General features: G+C 37.6%; 1 protein-coding gene across 1 annotated transcript in view; it reads left to right on the plus strand.

Annotated features, from left to right (window-relative positions):
* Window positions 1-965: 965 nt before the first annotated feature.
* The window catches only part of FOXP2 (forkhead box P2), a 566,168-nt gene continuing 541,554 nt past the window's right edge, over window positions 966-25,579 (plus strand). The window contains exon 1 of the mRNA XM_049641717.1: window positions 966-1,056. The gene's annotated coding sequence lies outside the window, so the exon portion shown is untranslated. The remainder of the gene's footprint in view (window positions 1,057-25,579) is intronic.

Raw genomic sequence — 25,579 nt, forward strand, 5'->3', positions numbered from 1 at the left:
CTTGGGTCTCCCTGTCTCACTACCATGCACTTTTAACTCCCTGCCACCGAGGGCTTTGGATCCCTTCGAGGCTTTCTGCACTTCACGTGGAATCCCCTGTTTCATTTGCCAGCAGCTCCGTCTGCTGAGAGGACGTACTTTGGGGACTGCCAAGAAGCAGCAGACACAACTCGGCTTTGCCAATACAGCATACGGTTTTGTTCTCTCCTCCCTCCCCACCCCCTTCCTCGACGCGCCGTCTGGGCCGAGCGGGAGGAGGCGGAGCAGGAGGTGGGGAGAAGGGTGGGGGTGGGGGAAGATCTGGCGCAGAACAAACAAGTTCTCCAGCGAGTTGTTTACATAGCAGGTGGACCTGACGTCAGCCAGGAGGCTCCACTGCAAAGCCGAACAATATTCTGCTCCGCGTTTCCCCCTCCTTCAAAGAAGTTGGGGGACCGGGGGAGATAGGTAGATGGGGGCGACAGGCATTCTAACCGGCTGGTTCCAAACCACTTTGGGGACCAACAACAACCAACAATAACAACGCAAAGTGAAACAAAACAAACAAGTGGCCCGGCAGTACTTCAGAATCCTCCGAGGCGTCCCTTCCCCCACCCCGCCCCTCCGAGGAGAGGCGGCTCCGCGCGCAGTGTGTGTACAGTTTGCATTGCCAACAACACGCGCGCGCGCCCGGGTGCGCGCGCCCGCCAGCGCACACTCACACACATAGACACACATACAGACACACACACAGATCCGGGTGGGGGGAGCGGCAGCGCGAGACAGCGCGAGCCTCCGAGAAAGCGCGAGACACGCCGGCGCGTGCAGCTCCGCGGCGGCCGCTGCGCCCCGGCTCGAGCCCCGCGCCACCCGCAGCCCGCCCGCGAGCGCCCGTCCCGGTTATTTATGCGGCGGCCGCGTCTGCTGGCTGCGGCTTCCTCCGGCCCCCCCCAGGGCGCGCCCCCCACTCGTGGCAGCAGCTGCCGGGACTCGCTCGTGGGTGTGTTGTTTGGGGGCTTCTGCCTCGGCGCCGCGGGTGCCACCTCCCGGGACGCTGCCCAGGCGTCCCAGGTCGCGGTAAGTTTCTTCGCCCTCACTCTGGCGCGCTGCACCTCCGCACCCCACCCCGTCCCAGCCACCTCCACGCCGGGCCGGGCTGCGACTTTACTCTACCGCGCGCTCCTCCCGCGGCGGCGGCGGCGGCTGCGGCGGCGGCGGCGGCTGCAAAGTTTAGCCCCAGCCGCTGCGCTTGGTGCGGCGGGGCGGGTGTGACATGTGTCAAATTTTGGCTCCGCGTCGGGGTCGCCTTCCGGACCTAACATCACCACTTGTTGTTCCTTTTCATTTTGCATTGTGATGGGGGAAGGGAGAATCGACAGAGGGGAGATTGCCTTTGGCTCACGTTTAATTTTTAGTTTTGAATATGCAAAATTTTTCCTCGTCCAGAGAGACCGCGGCTGGAGGAAAATGTGTGTCGAAACACCAGATGTGTGTTTGTTTACTCTTTTATTTTTATTGTTTGTTGTCTCTTCCTTCCCCTCCCTTCCCCCCTTCCCCCTGGGAGGAGAAACAACAGTAAAAACATCTGGCGGTTGGAAGCACACTATTGATCCAACTGCTGACCTTTATTTACTCAATTGGGCAAGTGCATGCTGCTCGTCCGTCTCTAAGTTAGGCGCTTCAGCGTTCATTTAAGAAGTACTTTTCTGGGAACTGGAGGCGGAGAGGGGACACAACTGTTTCTCCAGTAAAGAAACTCCTGGCCCCTAGTGATGCTTCGGGATAATGGTGCATCTTGACTGCTGCCCCCATCACGCTCTTTCCCCTGTCCACAGCACGACCCGCTTCACCCGGGATCTGTCCTAGTCTTACTTTTACTCTGCTTGGAAAGGTCTCCTCACTCTGGGCGTAGGTTTAGGGTGAACTCGCGCCTCCCGGTTCTTTAGGGAGGGAATGTGGGAGGGGCGCGGGCACCTTGCGGAGAAAGGGAGGGCTTCTCGCTTGGTTTTTACCTGTAAGTCGGTGGAGGCCCCTGGCGAGCGGAGGGCAGTCGGTAGCTGGGGGTTGGCTTTAACCCGGGCAGAGCTCGTGTCCCGACGGCCCTTCGCGCTCGCCGCGGCTCACGTGCGGCGGCGGCTGCACGGCAGGACCCACTGGGTGGCCGGGCGCGCCGCCCGCGTGCCTCCCGCGCGCGTCTCCCCGCCCTGCAGGCCAGGACGCGCCCCGACACCCCGACCTCTGGGCGAGCGTCGTTGTGGACCCTCGCTTGTTGAGGGCGTTTGGGCCCGTCTAGAGCAGGGAGGAGAAGTTGCCCTACTATCCTCAGACTCTGAGATCTGTTAGGTAAGTCTCTCAGGGCACCTGGCGCGTGGGGTGACACCGATTAGGAGGGACCAGAGGGTAAAGACACGTGCGAGCCTGGGGCTTTTGAGAGCGCAACCGGTGCAAGTTTTGCATAGGGACGACTCCAGGGAGGCCGAACTGGACACTGGCTCCTCAGACTCCGGAATCCCCAAGGAACGAGACCCCATCTGTGTATTTGTTTATTCGGCTTTTTAACCAACAGATTTAAACCACTTAATGGACAGCTGCTATCTGTAATGCTTATTCCCCCCCCACCCCCACCCCCCCATTTTCTCTCACCACATGTTGCAGTCCAGTCAGTTTCTTGGTCTTGAGGATTATTCCTCGAGTACTGTTTGCTCCCAGGTGGGCTGGCATTCCGGACGTGGCCTGGGTGAGTGCTGAGAACTGGCCGGAGGGAAAAAGGGTGTGAGAGACCTGTGGGAGTGTGTAAGATGTGTACATATATAGTCATCATGGATTCAGAAGTGCTTAAAGAGCTACCTCCGCAACATGCCCAGAGTCTATTTGGAAGAATAATTAAGTAGTAGCAGGTAAGCCGAGGGGAGAAAGTGACGCCCTGGTGGCAAGTAGCTGAAGTGGACGTTTTCCAACTGGAAGTATTTGGAGAGATTAACTTTTAGAAAACAAAAGTTTGCCTGGAAGGCACCTCTTTGCATGCTCTCCTAACTCAAATAGTTTGGTTAGGCAGCCGCGGAGACAGGAGGGGTGTGTTTAATAGCAAGTCTATGTCACAGGTCAACACTGAAGCCAAGATGAGCTTTTAGATATTCTCCTCTTCAGTCTTGCATCGTGCGGTACCTTGGGAAATGTTTTATGTTGTCAAGGGGCCTGTTTATCTTTTCTGTCACTATGAGTTATGGATAAGTATATTCTCGGTGTACTGGAATTTTAAAATGTAGTGTTTGTTTAATACTGTTAATTTACAGTTTGGATTTATTTGTGTATACCATTAATAAAGTGGGTATAAAGTTATGTATATGATGATCATTAGGGTCCTAAGATTTCATTTTAGTTTAGAAGCTTTTTAAAAGTCATTTTTTCTTTCCTTCTTTCCTTCCCCTCTCCCATCCTCCCAGTTTTGTTACTTAAGGAGACCCAGGTTCAGTCCTTGTTCAATTCAGTACTTCCTTAAGAACCCAACTATTTCATTGTTACCCAAAACTGAGTGGAATAAGTGTTTAATTGTGATTGAGTTACTAACTTTTAAAGAGGAGACTGGAAACCTGATGATACATCACTGTAGGTAAGTGAGGGAGGACACTCCATTTTAAAAGATCATCCAAAAGTTCACGTTTCAGTACAAGAATGCAAGAATTTTTAAGAGTATTTTCTTTATAATTCAATTTAAGGAGTGCAGTACATGCTTTCTTTTTATATACAGATAACTAAAATGTTACAATTGCACTACAGTGGATATAGAATAATCAAAAGAAATTATATACAAATAACAATTATGAACTATTCTTAACTGTTTTTCAAAATTCCTCAACTTACATTTTGAGATTTAGAGTGATGGACATTTTAGAATTGAATATTGTTTTCATAGAGTTCATACTCTGGAGTGGAAAGAGACCTTTAATCACATTATGACATGACTAGATTTATTAATGGTTGTATCTAAGTAAACTGTCATTGAAGTTTTATTTATTTGCACTGGTGATAGTACAGTGGTTTTGCTTTTACAAATAAAATAAAATAAATCCTTGTAATATTCTAGAAACCTAAATAGGGGGAAATTGTTGTATGTGGAACACTGTAAAAATAGGGAAAAAGGTGAACATTAAATTTACAGATAACTTGTAATGAGAAGTTCTGTTCCTTTTGTACAAGCAAAAATTTAAAAACACAAACCAATTCTCTTTGTAGAGCTATTAGAATTATACTTTATGAAAGTATATTTAAATATGTGAAAATATCTTCATGGTTTGACTGAGACTCATAGGGCACATAACAGTATAATGAACATAGCCAGACAAATTTACCAGACATTTTTATTTCAAGAGAAAATGTGAGGGATACGGAGCTCAATTACATAAAGGGCATATTATTTGTGATATTTTTAAGGATTTATAGCTGGCTGTGCCTCATCACCCTTGTCTATTTCTGTGTTGATAGTCTCATGTTAGATCAGCTATTAGTTGTAATACTGATAGAAAACTGAATGATGGAAGTGGTCACGTATTTTCTACCTCTCTAAATTAAATCAGAAAGAAGCCATTGACTTGTAAGAGAATGTCACTGAGAAGTTCTCTTGACATCATTGTTGCTAGACAAAATTGCAAACCACCACTGAATTCAGAAATAATAACAATTTCATTGCAATTACTGAATACTAATTCTTGGCACACTCACACTGTTTTTTTTTTTTTTTTTCCCCTTTAACTTTGTGGTAGATGGAAGTACTCTTAGTGATAAATGAATGGATCCAAAATGTTCTAACCAGTGCCCAGATTCACACTGCCCTTTAAATAAAGAAAGCCTGTTTCTTAAATTAGGCCCAGTGAGAGCTTAAGGTTTACATAGACTTTTCAAAGTAACCTTACTTATGTACCCCCTAATTCGTGGAGTTCTAACAAACTTGATCAGACCCAACCCAAAATGATAACTGCTTATTTTCTTAAGGGTCTGCAAAAGCAATACAGGTGCTTACAACTTGCCTTAAACATACTCCAGTATTTACGATCCACAGATAATCTAGTGCCTAATTCAAATGTTATATGCCATAGTTTAGTTCTATTTTTTCTTTAGATGACATAAATATTTTCCTAGATCCAACTGTGTATTTCTTAATATACTTGGTTTCCAGTCCTATAACTTCCATAGTCTGTATAAAGTACTTTAAGTTCTTAGGTCTTGTTTTTTTCCCCCATGTGGCTTGAGTCATTTTCATTGATTTTTCTATGGAGTTGTTCCAGAAATTTAGCATCTTCATTTGTTTTTCAGAACTTCCAGGTGGACCCCATTACTGTGTTTTTCAGTGCCCTAACTAAGTATAGTTTGGGGAGTTGTCTAAAAGTACCATTACTTTTTTTTTAAGTCCCACATTGTTTATGTGAAAATTCATTACTATTGAATTACATAAATACTCATATGGTAGAATATTTTTTTCCTGTAGAATATTCTTTCCTTGTAGGTATTCTTATGTATTAAAATAAATGGGCATTTACTTCCACTTGCTGATTTACTTTTGTCTTGTCATTACCTCTGATGTATTTTTATATATATTCTTTTGCTCTGCTCAGTGTATTGATCCATCCCCCACCCCCAAATTTCTAGACAAAACAAAAAAGGGAATAACGTTGGTGAAATATAAAGAAATATTGTGACTAATTAAGAGGTTAGTGTTAGAACATTGAGATATTGGGGGGAGGTCCTTAAAGAAGATTTAGATTCATAATGTTCCAACACTATTCATATTAAAGTGAAAAGTAAACCTATATATATGTGGTGACTTATTTTCAGTATTTACTAAAACTGTTTTTTCTCTAAATAGATGCTTCAGCAGTTCGGGGTTTTCTCAAATGCGGCATTGTTAAGAATTGGCCTAATTCTTAGGAGAATAATGTTAACTTTGTAATTGGAGTGACTAGGAATTTGTGTTTATCTATACAGGTTTTTGCCAGGCAGCTAAATTAAGAGTATCATAGCTCAAAAATGACCTATAATGGTATCACCCCTGTTTCACTTTGAACCCTAATACTTTTTCATTTTGTAATTGTTAACTTTGCTTACTTCTTACTGTATTTCTTCACCTGTCAACTTGCTTTCTATGAACAACTGAAATTCTAAATTACACTTGCTTATATAATTTTATCTACAATTTTATTTAAAATGCATTTTCTCTGTAAATTATCTATGAAGGGCCAGGTTTAGCCTTTTAAATTCCTTGATATTTGAAATATGTGTTCTTGGACCTGTACTCTACCAATATAAGTCTGTTCCCCATTCAGTTGTATACCTCCCTCTTCCTTCAATCCACCAAGGACTTCTAGAATATACCTTCCCATTATATTGATAAATATGTCTTCATTCCTGTCTCTATGGCAAATTATTTTTATTAGCAAAGGCAAATAAAATTTAAATGTTGTAAAAGTATATGGCTGTGAAGCAAATGAATCCCCAGGGGTTTAAAAGCTCTCAGCAGTTTTAGTTTATTAATGTTGCTTAATTTCTCTTGATTTCTATCTTGGAAGGCTTAAAATATACTATGTGGAGGATAATGTTGATTTAAAATTTATTTAAGTTTTTAGTGTTTCTTTTTAAAGATCTATCTAACATAAGCCTAAAAGATTTATGCCATGAGAATGTTACACTTTTTTTTTTTAAAGGAAGTTAAGGAAATTTACTTTGAGTTCCTCAAATAAAGCATACTACTAGAAATAGTGTAAAGTTTTTCTGGTATTCATTTCTTTCTTAACTTTTATAATGGCATTTTCTGTCAAAGTTTTTTGTATTATTTTAGTTTTGTATCATTTTGGTAGACATACACAGCTACAGCCATCATTTTACAACTTTATCTCAATTTAAGAAAAAACAAACTTTCTTAAAGTGAATTTTAGGGGGTAAGAAAAAAAATCAGCAGTAGACATATTTCAGAGAAAGCATTTATAAAATTTCTCACTGGCAGATAGCGAGGAGAAACTTATAGTACACTAATCCAAATAGCTTAACATCTTAGCATATGTAGACTGTCATAAAATCATCTCATTTAAAAAAAAAAGATCCCCAACATCTTTAAGGACTATTCCTCACCATTACTTCACCCAAAGTTATGTTCCAGGATTTAGTTGATCTATATCTGTATGCCTGTAGCTAACTCTTCACTTCCTTTTTTGTCGTCCCCCCCCCCCCGCCCCTTTCTGAGTCTGCCTTTAGTTTAGGTAAGTGCCTCCCCTCATCCCCCAAGCTCGTTTTATACATCTAGTTAGTACCACCACTGGTACCAATCTGATCAGGTAGACCATCATCTCCTACCTGAGTTGTTGGCAGTAGCTATTTATTTATCTCCCTTCTTCTCTCTCTAGGCAACACAGTCCGTTCTCCACACAGCAGAGTGATCTTTTAAAAATATGTGATTATGTCACTCTTTTCTATAAACCGTCCAATAGCTTATGTCCCTGAGAATAAAAGACAAAGACCTTACATAAGTCCATGTTATTTGACCCCTGTTACCTATCTGACATTCTTTCCTAACATTTTCCTCTTATTCAGTCAACTCTAGACATACTGGCTTCCTTGATATTTCTCAAAACAGGATAAGCTGATTCCCACCACAGATTTTTTTCTGTGTTCTCTGTCTGAAATGCTCTACACTCAGATATCTTCATGAATTTCATGTCTCTGCTCAAACATACCCTTTTTAGAGAAGCCTTCTCTGACTGTCATATATAAAATAACAAATACTCATTGGTCATGCGTTGTCACCTTTACCCAACATTAATTTTCCCCACAGCACCATCATCAGCTGACATTTTAAAAAGTTGTTTATTTATCACGTTTTCCTGATGAGAAAGTGTATTGCAGGGAGCCAAGGATTTTGTGCGTTCACCGTTCTAATCCAATGTGTAGAACAGTGCTTGGCACTGGGTAGCAGCTATAAAACTAAATATTGAATGAAAGAATGGATGAGTTGTCAGAGGGCCAAGAAATTACTTCTGTCTATATCATTAACTCACTTTTTGTGTAGCTGCAATTACTTTTCACCTTCCTTTTTCCTTTTCACTTATTTTATACCATGTCACATTTGGTAAACCATGTTCACTACTGTATTGACCAAGACATGGCTCCCCTCTCAGGTGGATACACTTCAAGTTCAATATTTTCTATCTTTATTTTATTCTGATCTGAGAAACAATAGTATACTTAGCTTTCGAAACGTGTGAATGGATGTTTTTCTTTCTGGGCAACAACAAATGCTCAATAGTTGAGTGCTTCCATGTGATAATACTTAGGACAGTCCAAATGACGTTTCATCATATATTTCATAACCACATCTTAATATGAATAATATAAATAATGTCTATAGGTATTTCTAATGGCTACGTTATGGACACAACATTGGCATACCAAGTATTTCTGAGATTGTCTGTGGGGAAGAATAGGAGGAAATGGGTTAAGCCAAGGTCTCTTCTGAAAACCTTTAGATTTAGATGGCTTTCCTCTCTGTGTTGGCACACACACCATAAGTTTACAACTTCTCTTTTGCCTCATTCTTTCAGTATCTACACTTAAACAGAGCAGATTGAGTACTTATGAGTTTTGGAAGGTCCATCTCTCCATAGTTAAAATCTCACTTTTGAGCTTGCCCGAATTGCTTTTGGACATCTATAACTAAGGTATGAATAAGTGATACAGCTCTCCATAAAACATCATACAGATTCACAGATTCTTTTGCTTTTTAAGTTTTTATTTAAATTCCACTTAGTTAACATACAGTATAGTAGTAGTTTCAGGTGTACTGTATCACTGTAGTCAATACTTCCATTCAGCCCCCAATGCTCCTCACAAGTATACTCCATAATCCCCATTGATTTTTTTCTTCCAAACCTAATGCTCTATAGATCTCCTTCCCACATATTATGTCCATGTTTGGAATATGCAGTAACTCATTCAGCAATTTTATTTGAAATACCTTGAGAATAGAGAAAGGCATTTATCATCTTTTCTATTGATGTTAAAGGAGGAGGTCCTCTTTGCCTCTTCTCATTTTTCTTTTTCTCTCTTCCTTCCTCCAGACTGAATTATGAAACCTTTCTACATCATTCTGATATTTTATTATACCATCAGTGAATATGTAGCCCTCGGAAAACTGTGAAGCTAGGCAAAGTGGGCTTTTGTTACATGATTACCCCAGTTTCCCCTTTAAAAAAAATTACTAACTTCTCCTCCTCTTCTCCTGCTCCTTAGACACCCAGTGCCCTCCATGCTGCCATTTGGCTACTCCAAGTTCCAATCCTTTCCTTGTCTTGAGAAGGACATTTTGTATTAAAGTACTTCTTTAGTAATAATGCATTTTAGAATGCGAATGAAGATAGATCCTTCTGGAAAGTATAATTATTACCACAGCTAGTAAAATAGCTGCTTGGTTTACTATGCAGAGTTCCATGGTAAGTGCCAGGAGACCTGCATTCTGGTACTTGGTCTGTCTGTAACTGTTGTGTGATGGTGGGTGGGTTAGTTCCTCCAAAATGAAAAGGAGCATGAATTAGTTTTTAGGTTACTTTCAACTCAAATCTTTTTTGAAATATGTAGAATCAAATTTGAAGCCATGAACATGTTTTGTCTTTACTACCATAAACACACACATAAGAATGAATGGAAGAAAACGACCACTTCCTAAAATAAAAACAATTAAAACTAATTAAAACTAACAACAATTACCACACGTAACTTTGCTTATGAAGCTCAGGGGGGCTCAGTTAAAATTTAAGAGTAATTTTTTTCTACTATTGTAGCGCATTGGGCATTTTCACACTGCTTCCCCCCATCTCCGTCGGGAATGGAGCCTCCTCTTGTTTAACCAGAAAGCTCACACAGCAGAGAAGGCAGAGTGCATGTGAGGGTGATCATGTTTGGGTTAAGAAGAATAAATAACCACCTGGCGTTCTCTCCCCTGAGGTGCGTCATTAACTTTCCCCAATATTAATTTCTTCACAATTTTGTCTGGTCCTGTGCTCATTCATATATTTAGCTCGAAGTGTCACCAGTCCAGAAATAAGATGTGGAGTTGGATAAGCTGTTTGATAAACTTTGTCTTTTAAAATTAGAGCTCCCCTTTTTGATGGACTTCACACACACAGACATACATTTTTAGAACCCACATAAAATGTCGGGCTGCCACATGGTCCAGCCTATGCATTGTGCGGCATTAAAGGAAACACAACTCCCAGCTGTAGGAATACTACATGTCTTTGCTGTAGTTTGGCTTAAAGGGAGTGACACGGTTTTATACAGTGTGCCACATAGGAAGTTTTGCCCCAAATCTCTTGAGGCGTCTTTCTTCTTCTCCTGGGCACTGCTAAAAAGTTTTTAGAGCCTCATCTAGATCATTCCTCTATTGCTTTGCTGCCCCATCCCCCAGTTGTGCAGCACATACATCATATCAACTATACACACCCCGTGGAGTGTGCCATCCAATGCAAAGTGTGGTCCCTTTCTTTATTCGGGCTGCTTTTCTTGTGGCGATCAAGGTTTGTCTTTATGCAGACGAACAAGGAGAACAGCAACAAAGCATTCTTCTCTGAATGTAAAGGATTATAAATTGTGGTAGGTTTTAGCTGTGATGTAAGCTTGCAGACGTTCCCATTTCAATTCTACCTTGTCATATGTTACTGAGAATGCATATTCCTGTAACTAAAAATATAATTCATTGGACGGCTTGACTTTGTGTTGTCCCACATACCATAATTTTAAATCTATAATTTTGATCAATTTGTAATATTTCTTTCTTTCTGGAAAAGTATGCTTTTAAGTCAAGTTCTAATTCTTTGCTGTTTTGTAATTTTTAAGAATGTCAAACTATCCCACGCCCTACATGTCTGTTGCTCCTACCGTTCCACAAACAGAAGAAAGGCAATGTCATTTGTTATGTCTATTGGTATTTGATTTTACAAATCTATTCTCTTTGGTATCCTTCTGATTGTATCGTGAAAATATGTTGTTTCCACTAGGCTGCAACAGTGCCAGATTCTAAAATATGACTAAGTACATGCTTACTCATATTTCTGTATTAAAAGGAACATTGTTGTTACAAGTTTTGTTTTTATTTTGAGAGACAACTTGTTTTTCTGACTATATAAGATCAAATTTTAAGTGCAGATGTACAATGAAAGAGAATATATGGTAACAAGCTATGAATACATAACTAACAAAAATATTTAATGTTTATTTTCTTATTTCTAGGATTATGTTTCTTATGAGAGTATATTTAAGAGATGGAATGTGGATGAATAATTTTACTTTTACATGTGAACTCTTCATTGGAAGTAAAAATGTATTTGATTGTTTTTAAAAACCTATTTGGCTATACATTTGACATTTCACTGTAAAAATAAAGTATTGGTGGGACACCTGCATGGCTCAGTTGGCTGAATGTCCAACTCTTGATTTCGGCTCAGGTCACGATCTCATTGTTGGTGGGTTTGAGCCCCGCATTGGGTTCTGTGCTGATAGTGCAGAGCCTGCTCGGGATTCTCTCTCTCCTTCTCTCTCTCTGCCCTTCCCCCACTCGTGTGCTCTCTCTCTCTCTCTCTCTCTCTTTCTCAAATTAATGAAATAAAATTTTAAAAAATAATAAGATATTGGTTATCATACTGTAGAAATGATTCTGGTAATTTTTTCTCCTTTTATTGTGTCTTATTAATGACACACTATTTTAATTATCTTTATAAAATTATTTTAAGCTCTTTAGTTTCTATTTTTAGTTAAAGATAATTTACGTATGGCAAAATTAACCCCTTTTTAGTGTAAAGTTCTGTATATTTTAACAAAATCATGTTACAAAATTTTTCCATATGGTTTTTTGTCACCCTTTTTTCCTCATCTTCCAGGCCCTGGTAACCATTGATCTGTTTTCTGTCCCTATAGTTTTGTTCTCTCAAGTCTGCTTTTTTTTTTTTTTAAGGCAAATTTTACACTGTATAAATTTATGGTGTCTAGTGTGTTACTTTGATATGTTTATATATCATAACATGATTGCCATTGTAGTGACATTTATCACATTACATAACTGTAGTGCCACATTGCTGTCTATATCCCATATACATTAGATCTCTATGACTTGTTTATAAGCAAGTTGCAAGTTTGTACCCTTAAGTGACATTAATCTTAATCCCTAACACCCCATCCCAGAGTAACCACCATTTTAGTTGGTGTTTTATAAGTGTGACTTTTTCAGATTGTATGTAAGAATCAGTACTTGTCTTTGACTTATCTCACTTAGCATAATGTGCTCAGGGTCCACCCATGCTGTCACAAGTGGCAAGATACCCTCCTCTCCTATGGCTGAATAATATTACATTGTATACATATACCACATTCAAGTCTATCTTATAAATAGAATCATACAGTGTGTAGCCTTTGAGTTAGGCTTCTTTCACTTTAATTGTATGCATAATGCATATATGCACATATAATACCTTGGTCTTGCATATAGACCAAGGTATCATTGGTATAGACCATTATATCATATGAATAATGCATATGAGATTCATTTATATTGTTGTGGTGTATCTTGTTTGCCTTTGCAATAATGCAGTTGCTTGTTCCTGTCATAATTTTTTCTGAGTTTAGAATTCTCTCATTTTTCATTCAAATATATTTTTATTTATTTTTTTAATTACATTTTTATATAGCCTCAGATTTTATTTTGCCTTATAAGTTGGCATGGCTTATAAGTAAGAGACTTCACTGGGAGGTCATTTCTAAAAATTAATTTTGGGGTCTTTACCATAGTTCTCTTCCCTCATTCCTGCTCCCACCCCCAGTCTCTCTTGCTTTCAAACTTGCTTTCCTTGTTTCCACAGGAGTTCACTGGTCATGTCTTTTCACTCCTTGTCATCTGTTTGATTGGAAGATCTAAGATCCATTCAGGTAGCTAGTTCTTAAAGAAGAAAGAAGTTTGTCATCAGTTGTTTCATAATGTTTTGTCATTTATTCATTCACTTGTTTATTCCTCAGTTACTAATCATCCACCAATTTCTGCAAATGGCAAAAGAAGTAAGAAGAATCTAAGAATCCTAGAAATAAAAAGATCCTTTCAGATCATGAAATTCATTTTCCATTCTCCCTTCCAAGTCAGATGGGAGACGGGGCTAGGGTTTACTCTCCAGGAACCTCTGTCAAATTGCCAATGGACTGTAGTGTATGGAAAGGGAACAATCAAAGAGGTAAATCAGAGAGGCAGGTTGGGTGCTAAGAACAAATTGTCAGTTTGAAGGGGCTAGCTGGGCTGAAATGGAACAGAAACCAGGGAGTGAAAGACAGGAGTGAAAATAGACAAGAAGCCTGGAGTAGCTTCCTGTGCAGTGGCTTTTTTTCAGACAAGAAGTGAGCAGTGAAAAGACATCTGAATGTGAAGGAGGTAGTCCCCAAGGCCATAAACCTGGCAAGTGGCTTTCAAAAACTTCCACGAATGAAAAGTTTGTTATCTTTACATCCAAGATTTGAAAAACTTTAATTGTTAAAAAGTTTTTCCTTACGTTGAATTGTGATCAGTTAGCCATTGTTTCCAGCTCTACCCTTTGGATTTACACAGAGTATTTCACGTTGATAACTTTGTAGATGTCTGAAAGTTTTCATTTCTAATAAATCTTTCCTTTCTTAGGCTAAAGAAGTCAAGTTTCTTCTGTTATACCTTATATAATATTTGGATGTATTTCATTCCTCACAGTTCTGATAACTCTCCTCTGGGTATGCTTCTGTTTGCCAAAGTTTTCCTTTAAAATGTACCCAGAGCTAAATGCCAAACCAAGAGTGTTGCCTGACCAACATAGAACACATTGAAAATTTGTCTCCATTTTTTTCCTCCAATCTAATAGCGATTCATTTTTTTTTAGTCATGTTACATTGTTACTAAATTTTTAATTAATTTTAGATAAGTTGCATGAATATACAATTTGAAGAGTTTATTTTAAAAATAGGATTTATATGTCTTTTAAATTCTTTGTTTCTTTCTTTGTTTCTTTGTTTCTTTCTTTGTTTCTTTGTTTCTTTCTTTCTTTCTTTTGGAGAGAGGAAGAGCACAAGTAGGGGAGAAGGGCGGGGGGTGGGGGAGAGAGAGAGAGAGAGAGAGAGAGAGAGAGAGAGGGAATCTTAAGCAGGCTGCACACGGAGCCTGATGCGGGGCTCGATTCTATGACCCTAGAATCATGACCTGAGTGGAAATCAAGAGTTGGACGCTCAACGGACTGAGCCACCCAGGCACCCTTTAAATTCTTCTTTTATAGTTCAGTTATTCAACATGTCAGGCTCTAAAAAAAAATTCCTGATTCTATTATATTTGTTAGTAATTGTGTCATTCATAATCTTGATTAATACATTTTATAGCTCTATTCAATTATTATAAAAATATTGATCAGAACAGGGTTAAGAATGGAACCTTTACTAAAGTTAGTGAATGTGGAGTCTTTCACTTGTCATTGATCCTTCGGATGTGATTATTTACCCACCTATATACATTTGAAATTAATCATAATAATGGCTAGCATTCTTTGAGCAGTTAGTTTCAATAAGCATTCTCTAATCAGTTTGTATGCATTAATTCATTTAATCTTCATGATACTTCTATAAGGAGGTACTGTTATTTTCCCATTTTACAAATGGGAAAGCTGAGTTGTGGAGGATATGAAATTTTATTCTATTTGCAGGTTAACAAATTAGCCAGCCAGTGCTTTATAGATGCTTGTGGAAGACACACAACTTTGGGGTCAGAGACAGAGCTTTATTACCTCTGGTACAGTCAGCAGTGTGAGTTTTTTGTTTTTTGTTTTGGTTCTTTGTCCCCCTGCCCCACTCCGTCCCACAGGAGTTCTGTAGAGTGGCTCAGATTCATGCTGCACACTTGGTGAGTTGTATCACCCATGAGGAATGCCAAGTTTAGGAACCCAGATCTTTTATAATGGGCTGTAAGTAAACTTTTCTTTTGTTCCATAGGGAGATACTATTTCTGTCTTCAAAGGCTATTTGCTATACAAACATTTGTGGAAAGACAGTCCAGCACAAAAACTGCCAGTGCCTTTGCTCACAAAACATGCAGACACTTCAGAGACCCATGAAATTTGCCTCTTATCCCAGATATTAAGAAATTTCCCCAAAGTTACACAAATAGTAAGTGGACTTACCCCAAGTTGGCCATGAGAGACTTTTCTCTATATTTTTCTTGGTCCAGCTATTATACAGCTAATGCATTTCTTTGATTCACTCATACAGTAGCGTGTCAGAAAAGGAAACAAGGTTTGGCATGGCTTATTTTTAACAAATCCATGGCAGGTTTTTTTTAAAAAAATTTAAGTGCTCACAAACCATCTGTTTAGTAACCTGTTCTAGTTTTGTTGGGGAATAATGTCAAGATCACTGATCTTCATTTTCTAGAATCCTTTTACCTTAAAAAAATAAAACAGTATTTGCCCCTCTTAGGTGCTATGTCCTCTCTCCTGTTATTTGTAACTCTTTCAAGGTTATCAGCTATCATTCTGTTATAACATTTACTTTTTAATACCCTGAGATTGTAATCCGTTGGTCATGTATATATGAACTTATTTACAGTGACTCATTGTTCTCTTATTAATTCCTGAACTTTGATTCTTTATTAATCATATTTGATTTTCCATTTTAGGTTTCAACACATTCCTTTTTGGTGGAGAATGTAAAAACCACCTAAGATTCATCTCAGTTATATGATAGTATACCACTGTCATCAGACAGTAGGCTCATGTCTTCTTTAACATTTTTTCCAGTATCTAAATAAGATCATGAAGTGTTCTTAGATTTTTTGAGGGTTTGGAGGGGGTTGCTTCAGCCCATTTCAAGTATTTATTAAAGCTTTGAGTCATGTTTCTGGACTGTTCCTTGCTATGGTAATATTACTTATGAGGTCAAATAATGCCTGTGTAACTCTGATTTTTTAGCTATTTTCTAATTTTTTTCCCTCTTTTTAGTGCCTTCTCAGGCTGACTGTAGGGCCATAAGTGCACTTTCAGTAATTCATAATTTCAGTAGATATTTATCCCAAGCCGTTTCTTATTTGCCAAGCTGTCATATATATTAGGAGCTGGCAAATTTTTTCTGTAAAAGACTAGAGAGTAAATATAAGTTCAGTGGGCCATAGGTCTCTGCCGCAGTCGTTCAACTCTCCCATTGTAGTATACAATGAACAATATGAACAATATTGAACAATATTGTTATGAACAATATTGAGCAATATTGTTATGAACAATAAGAATGTGGCTGTGTGACAGTAAGGTTTGTTTATATACACTAAAGTTTGCATTTTCATGTTTCATATTTCATATCATTTTCATATTTCACAAAATATTCTTTTGATTTTTATTCAACCATTTGAAACTGTAAAAAACCATTCTTACCTAACAGACTATCCAAAATCAGGTTCTGAGTCACATTTAGCCTATCGACTATATTTTGCTACACACACAGACACATACACACACACAGTTATTCATATAAATATAGACTTATCGTTTTTACTTCCGTTACAAAAGTCCATGCCACATTTATTCACTGGCTTGGAATTATGACCTTAAAATTGACATGGACTTCTAAGAGTTCTGTGACAAAATCTTTCATGATAGTTCTTCCCTTTTCATTGCTATTAAGGTCAAAGTAGTAATTTTCCTCATTGCTTTTTAAGCCTTCAGAGAGAAGAAATTATTTGTATGTCAGTAATTTATTAGGTGCTCAATATTGTCATTATTAGTATCACAGTATAAATCTAGATAATAAAGTACAGTGACCAGCCAAGTCATCAAAGGGTCTAGGTAGTGAACCAAGAATGTCTTTCACATTTTTCAGAGGTCAGGGCAAAACAAAGATGTCAGGAAGGTTCCGAGACAGGTAGAAGAGTCATGAATCATGAAGAATCACAACTAGTAGAGGCAACTTTAGTTTGAGACAAAGCTTTGGCACAACCAGAACCTTTTCTATACACTGGTAAGTGAGGATATGGGCAGACCAAACGCGAGGATACAGTTAGATGTAGAGTGATGTAGATTAGATTACAGATTAGATGTAGAGTGAAGTCTTTGGCTGGAGTGGCAAATTTGAAAACTGGTCACATCAGTGCCCTCCATCAGTCAGATGACTGTTTAACTAGGTTTGCTCCTGTGTCTTTGCGTAAAGAGGATTTCCTACTATATTTACTTATGGTGACCCTGTAGCTAGGTTTTTCTGCTTATGTGTTCTGGCATTTCTTTATTTGTATTTTTTAAGTTAACTAAAGCTAATCTTGCAGAGTCTGTCTTGGGGAGTGCTTCTGTTCTTATTTTTGGTGTAAACTTTGTAGATTACATAGTTTCAGTTGGAGGAGATGAGAAGATGGATGAAAAGACTAAGAATGAGGAATAGTTCTTTTCCTTGATGTTCTTTCTTCCTTGCTATGGGCAAGTCCACAAATCTCAGTAGCTAGTAGACTGCCAGAATCTTTTTTTTTTTTTTCCTTCAGAATACACATCTCTCTTTTTGACAGGAGGCCTGATTTGAGGTAACATTTGTTGCTTTATCATATGAAAGAGTTGTGTATTGAACAACATCATTTCTTTATTTTTTTTCTTGGAATTTTAATACTTTTTTGTTTCCACTGTTCACTGTTTTTTTTGAATAAGCAGTTTGTGATTTTTGATGCCCACCTAACTCAAAATACCCTTTCCTCCTAACATTTCCCTGTGACCTCATCTTGAATTCTCCTTGTTTTCTGTAACCTAAAGGTACTTATGTGAACTCTTTTCTTACCATTTTAAGGCATAGAGAACATTCCTCTGTCTCATGATACTGTATTTCCTTGAGAAATATTTTAGTTCAGAATTATATGAATGTTATATTTCTGAGTATTAAAAATTTTTGGTTTGCTGGCCTAGGTGGTTGCCATCATCTTGAATGAGAGCCCTTTTGAAAAGAATGTACTGCTTTACCAAAGTCATCATCAGAATCACTTTCAGAAGAGAGAGGTTTCAAATAAAGCAAGAAAAATACAGGCAAATCTCTTTTAGAGTTAAGACAACAATAAGTGAAATATTTATGAGCCAGGGCTTGGCTGTAAGAGAAAATACAGACAAGCCTGTGGTTTCATTACATTACTTACAGGATTTGTGTGACCTAAAAAAAACCGGAAAGTGCAAAAAGACCTAATGCAGCCAGGTATGGGGGCTGCTGGGATATGCATCGCTAATGAACTATTCTGGTCTTCCTCAGAGAGTGAGGTGTTCTTTTGATGTTTTTTGAAAATGTTAATTGCGAATGATGAAATACAACTGGAGGAAAAAAATACTGTTCGATGACATAGATGATATAAATTTAAGACAACTTGAGTTAAAAAAACTATTAATATGTATATTTGTAGACTCTATTTCTGTAAATAAAGAGCTATACTGATATTTGTGGCTTTTAATCCCATTTTCAACAAAACGTTTAGTCATTTTGACTAGTTCTTAATTTAAATTTCAGTAAGTGGTGGTAAAAGTTAAAGTAAGTTTAGAGTGTTTTTGAATGTGGCAGTTGAATGCTCCTCTGGCAAGTACCTAGGTAAAGTAGGACACACCAAGCTAAGTACATTATTAGTTGAGGAAATTGTCTTTACTGCTAGAAGATAGAAACATTTATTCAAATAGAGATGTAATATGTTTGCACGTGGTAAGTTTATAAAATGTTTTAGATGAAGCTGTTGCGGATGTATAAATGTATAAGTAAGTGAAACATTCGTTTGAGATAATTTTGCTGGTTATAAGAATTATTTGGGGAAAGCTGTTAAAATGCTTATTTGCAGGTCTGACATGAATTACTCTGACTCAGTAGTCTGGAGAGGGGTTGGGGTTAGGAGTCTGCATTTTTAGAAAATATCGTACATGATTTAAATAAGGTGGTATGAAGACCATGCTTTTGGAAACAGTGGAGTAAAATATTACATGGCATTTCTAAAGCATTTGTGGGGGGGATATAGGGAATCAAAATGAAACCCAAACTCTACTGGTCATCAGAAATAAAATTGTGACTTAGAATATAAAATATATAACTATTCCTATGAGAGTACATTAATAATCTCTAAAGATCTAATGAAGAGTTTTACTTCTGGTATTTTTCTTGATCCAGTGAGCATTTTGAATTACTATTACTCATCTGAAAACAAAACTACAATGTCACATCCGGAAAACAAATTGTAGGAAGGAGAGAATACTATTAACTTCCTGTAAAGACAGAGACAAAGAAGTTCGGGGGGGAGGGCGGGGGGAAGAGAGAGAGTAAGAGAGAGAGAAAGATATAGGTAGAAGTAGTTGTGTTGGGTACGCATTTAAAGCCTGGGATGTTGGTCAAGTTGTGTGTAAGTTGCTTCCGTGACATTTCAGTTGCAGTAAGGTTTGCTTTTGCTTCATTGAGCTCAACTTATGCATTATCAAAGTGGTTGGCTTAAAATTACAGAAAATAAAATGAAGATTATCTAAAGAATTTCAGTAAGTCTTTTTCAGTCAAATGTATTTGAAGCGTAGTAAGCCATCCACAGTTTGTCAGTTGGCTATTTGGAATTGGGAGTAATAATTCTCACAGAAAGAGAATATTCTAAACATTGATTAATTTACAATGGGAAAATTGATAGGAAATTGTGTTCTAATACTGTCTTGAATACAGAGAATTGATTTAGCTTATTTATTTTAAATGCTTGTGGTTTGTACAGCCTAGTTCAAGAAACTCTTCCCAGCCAGCTCTGGGATGTATTTTGTTTTGCAAATTCTCCACCTCCTCAGAGAAGGTCTTAATCACCTGGTTTCTTTCTGAACCTAGTTCCTCCAGCCTCCCTCAGGAAATGGGTCTTCTCATACAGTTGACAGAGAGAAAGAATTTGTAATTTGAGGTACAGCTTTGGGTTTGGGGGTGAGCTAGACACCCCAAAGTTCTAATTGTATAGGATGGCTGATGAAGAAGGTAGAAAAGGAAATAAAGGAGGAAGGAAATGGAAAAAGGACTATCTTACCTTTGGGCTAGCAGTAAGCGTGCTGCCTGCATAGTCTTGGGGTCACAGTTGTAGCGGGGGAAAGTGGTTTGGTCACAGACCCTATCTTCAGCAGACAGCTAGCTGGAGTGCTTGGGCAGTGCAGGGATCAAGAGCCAGAACCAGTTGGTTAATAATCCTCACTCTAAGAGCACAAACTCTCTTAACCAGCCAGAACAAAGCCAAACAAAAGGCCTGGGAAACAAAAGTGAGTCTGCTAATCTTTTTATTGCTGAATTCAGATACTTACCCAAAGTTCTGTAATGACCTGACGATGGACACGTGAATAGCAGTACTAGCATTTCATATTTGTGAAACATTTTATAGCTAATAAGGCTCTTATATTATCTAATTGGATCGTTAAACTAATTCTGTAAGATAATTAAGGCAGATATTATATTACAAGATCTCTGTAGATGAGGAAATACTAGCAATTATTATTTACCCAAGGTTATATAGCTACTATATAGTGAAGCCAAGAGTGAGTCATCTCCCTCTCCCTAGACTACTGCTCTTTCCTCTGTGTATACCACATTTCTTCTCATGGATTGGGCATCTGAATCTTCAGAATACCTCTTAGATGTTAACTGCCTGGAGGGCAAAGGCAATGTCTTCTATTCCTTTTGTAGTTCTTTGTAGCATGAGTGCACACAGTGGAGGCCCAGCAGGAATATTTGTCAACTAAGATGTGGGTTTGACATCATGGCAAGAGGAGGGCTTGGCATTAGACAGACGGAGAGCAAATCCTAGGCTCAGCCCCATGCTGGCTGTGTGATCTTGGGCAAATTATCTGATCTCTGAACCTAAATTTTTCATTGTAAAATATGGATGAAAATTCTGTTACTTGTATGAACTAAAAATATTTTTAAAGATCCCCACACAGCAGCTGCCAGATAGTAGATGCCTTCTCTTCAGTGTTTAGCACTGATCTTATTTATGACTGCCTTTTTTTCCTAGCTCCTCCTTCCACTTTTTTTTTCCTTGAAAGAATATTTTGTTTGTCAGCTATACTTTGTATGTTTTTCATCTTAAACAGTGCTAGGGTGCCTGGGTGGCTCAGTCGATTAAGCATTCAACTGACTATTGATCTCAGCTCAGGTCATGATCTCATGGCTCATGAGTTCAAGCCCTGGGTCGTTGTCAGCGTGGAGCCTGCTTGGGATTCTCTCTCTCTCTCTCTCTCTCTCTCTGCCCCTCCCCTGCTCATGTTCTCTCTCTCTCAAAATAAATATACTTAAAAAAAAAACGGTGCCAAGGTTTAGGATTGGGGCAACCCTTTCTGCTAAAAGAGCATCCCTCATATCTGCCCCTGTGAATTTTGAGGAACTGGAAGAAAGGAAAGTATGCAATTTACCAGAAGCAAATATATTATGTTCCTCATTTTCTTGCCCCCTTTGGTCAGGCAGTTAAGTTCAAAACAGCTGATGTAGGAATATTCTTGAGAGGAAAATCTGACTTTGTGGATGTGCTCAGAAGTCAGATATTATCTCTGCCTGAATCAGTATATCCTTGGAAGCTTGAAACCTGAAACTTACAAATTAATTTTGAATTTTGTTTGTGGTATTTGCAAGTGAGGTTACAATGGTTTATTCATGAAGTTCTCTGAAGCTATTAGATGTGGCAAAAGTAGATGTCCATTGTATTTTAAGATTGTCTCAGTTTTATATTATTTTTTATATTTATCAAAGCCTTAGACCTTATTGAGTGGCTTTTAAACATGTCTTTAGATTAATAAATTCATCACTCCATTGAAGTCTCATTTTCTGGAGGAATATGTTTTGTAAGCAATATTATACAATAAATTTAAAAGATTCATCCTTTCCAGGTATAATTTTGACTCCCTGTTAGTATTTTTCTTGTATTCCATTGATGAATTTGGATAAAGCTATTTCCATATAATTAAATCTGGTATGTTAGGTAATTTCTTTTGCAGGGTTGCTGCTCTCCTGTTCCGGGAAGCTCGTCCTGGGCCTGGGAATTTTCTCTAAACTTGGCCTGGTTTTAAATTTAGGAAGCTAATTTTCCTGGTTCTGAAATGGAGTAATTTTCTATTTTTGTGATAAGTCTAGTTAATTACCACTTTTTATTGGCAATGGAATCTTCTCCTTTGCATCTAATGGTCCAGATCATTGTATTCTATGATGTGAGCTCTTCACAGCATGCTGCTGTGGCCCTCTAATACACAAGCCTCTATATTCTGTCAGCTGTCATTTTACATGCACACAGAGGAAATTAGTTGGAAAATATTGGACTTTCTGGGTTTCAGGCAGTAAGGAAGCACTAGGAAGAGTGTTTGGAAGATACTTCATACTCATATGTCTTCTGTCTCCTTCAGTGCTAGGAAAATATGTTGGATAATTTAGTCAAAGAAGCACAATCCCTTTTCCCATTTGTCTGGAAATAATTATTTAGAGGCGATATGTGCTCAGTGGAAGAAAGGTTTGGCAAGTAGTACATATTCTTTAGCTCGTTGATGTTGGGAGCATGTGTTAGTGATCCTCTAATAAAAAACACATGCTCAAAAAGTGGTTACTGTGTGTGTGTAGTAACTATTCTTAAACAATATCGTGTCATGGGAGGGGCTTCATTTCGAGTGGGAATAATGGATCAATTTAAAACCAAAGAACATAGTTTGGAATGGTGTTTTTTAATATCTAATCCAGCCCTAAAATATCTATTCATAAAATATGGAAGGTTGGGAATCCATTGTACATACTTAGAGGTCATCGTCAGTAAAATTCTAAAGTAGGTAAATGGTGAAATTAGTGTTAATTAATTTAAATGTGGATTTAGCAAATAGAGAAAGATAAAAATAAAACTACTTAGACACAGCCACATCACCTGATAAAAATGTCAACATATTTTGCCACTTCTTTAAAGTTTTTTTCCACATACTTACCATGTTTACTTACTGGACCAAAAAAAAAAAAGTGTGAACCCGGTTGAATGTTCAATAAAAGTTCAGAATTATAATGTTTATTTTTGCGACCTCATCTCTTTTTTGTTACCTTTAGGGTTGGTCTCCTTAGACTTAATTGACTTGACTTTATAAAGTATTACTTAACTACAATTTAGACAAGAATTTTTATTTCAGGACCAAGACCAGTGTCTGGCACAAAGTGTGGTGAAGTTCTGAATGCAGGTAAACTTGTTTGTTCTTCTCTGCTTGGAGTCTGCTCTCCTCTAAAAGCAGCCATTTATGACTTTAGTGCTTCAGTTTTTTTGCTTTGGTTAATACTTTTATTGGCAAGATAATATGATTTATTTCAAGTTTTAAGAACTAGTTTTTGTATTCAGCGTAACATTCTTCTTCCAGCCATTAGACCTGATTATTCTTTTGGTTTATATCTTAGAATTAAGGTGTATAGGATTGTATCGAAATGCAGATTATTCAAGTGTATTTTTAAACGTAAGAATTAGAGAGGTGCCTGGGTGGCTCAGTCGGTTAAGCATCTGACCTCAGCTCAGGTCATGACCTCACAGTTCATGGGTTCAAGACCTGCATCTAGGCTCTGTGCTGACAGCTCAGAGCCTGGAACCTGCTTCAAATTCTGTGTCTCCTTCTCTCTGTCTCTGCCCCTCCCCGACTTGCATTCTGTCTCTCTCTCTCTCTCTCTCTCTCTCTCTCTCTCTCTCTCTCAAAAACAAACGTTTAAAAAAAATTAAAAAAAAATTAGAATGTGTATTTAAGGTAGTCTCTATACACAGGATTTTATCAATACTATTAATTTAGCAACATTAATCATCATAATATTCTTTAATTTCCTAGTTTTACATCATAAATTTATCTATTAAGGTTATATTTTAAAATTGTTTTGTTGAAAAGTTACAATTTATCAGCAGACCTGTGTTATTTAGAAATTAACTTCTATATATCTAAATACCTATATTAGTTTAAAGATATTTTATTTCATTGGTAAATATAATCTTGTTAAAACTAGGTTATGTACAATGATGAACTGTATCTAGTAATATTTGTCTCCCTTGTTTTTGGGGAAAACAAATAGACCTGCACATTTAACATATGAAGCACTCACAAGATTATAATTTAATAAAACAATAAACAAGAGAATACCAAAACTTTAGAGATTTTACTTGATTTTTTTGAGGAAATAAGCACTTTTTTTTCCTCATCCTAATTGAAAACTGTGACCCAGTGGTTTAAACCCCAAACAGGTGCCAAAACTTTTGTTGTCCTTCAATTTTGTTTACTCAGTAAAATCGAGACATTCCAAAAACATAGTGAATATGTTGCTGTGTGATATTTGTTGACTTTATTAATCTATTTTAAAATAAGCTCATTATTTCCTAGTATAGTTTAAATTATATCTATGTCATTGATAAAAGTGGGGACAATTTCTTTAATCAGTTATATTTTTTATTCTAGTATCATTTATTATGTACATAGATGTCGTTAAGGTCATACATTCTATCTCATTGTCATATTTGTAATAATATAAATCAAAATAACAATATAAGTATTTGTAGAGCATGATTGCAATCATAAATGAGAATGCATTATGTCAAAATGCAAAGAATAAGTTTTGAAAGTTTGTCTTTCTACAGAATTGAGGCTGCCTGAACAGACTTTACATTGATTTTATGAAAGAGCAAGTAGATGAGTCATCTAAATTTTGTAACTTTAGGAAATCAAGAGCTCTGTTAGTCACTATAGAATTTGAAAATGCTGTATGATTTAAATGTTAACCTTAAGTCTTAAATGTAAATCAACACATTTATTCACACCTTAGCTCTTCTCTTACAGTTTGTTTTTCCTAAAAATGATTAAAGGAAAAATTCTCTGAAATCCTGTTTTTTTCAAACAAGGTGTATGTAATTTATTTGTTAACTGTTAAATATCCGTCAGAATAGTTATGGTCTTAATTTCATCTGAATGGAAATCTCATATTTTAAGATAGAGATCTCTTTTATTTCCATGAGAGCTTTAAGAATTTAGGATTTGAGCATTTGCTGTGACATATGGTGCATTTTCTGTCCTATTTTGTATACCAGCCCATTAAGAAGAGAAAGTGAAGTAAGTAATCTAAAAATAACTCTGCTGTTGGCCTAATTTAACAAACAAAAAAAAAGTCTTCTGTGCATAAGTAAAGTTCTACATTTTGTCTCCCCTGGTGGAAAATCTCTGAAGCATTTTGCCACCTATTCACAGAACAACATCTTGTTTGGCATCATAATCACAGCCAGAAGGGCTCTCTTGACTTTTTTATAGTTATGTGTGCTATCCCTAGTCATAGTGCAAATCTTATGTGTCCAAAGAGACCCACCTTACCTGTTCAGCCACCCTCAAGTCACATGTACACACACCTTTTCCCAAAACACATTGATTTTCACAAAAACTTACAGTCTAAAATTGAATTTGAACTGGTGTTTTTAAAAAAGTCAATGAGATTAAAAAGTACAGATAAAAATCACAAGATGTATAGTCATGTCTTTAAAAGTTAATTTTTTTCCTATTCAACTCATCTTCGTCTTATCATAGGACATCTGAAAAATAGTAACATC

Source organism: Panthera uncia, chromosome A2 (genome assembly GCF_023721935.1).
Source record: "Panthera uncia isolate 11264 chromosome A2, Puncia_PCG_1.0, whole genome shotgun sequence".
Lineage (NCBI taxonomy): Eukaryota > Metazoa > Chordata > Mammalia > Carnivora > Felidae > Panthera > Panthera uncia.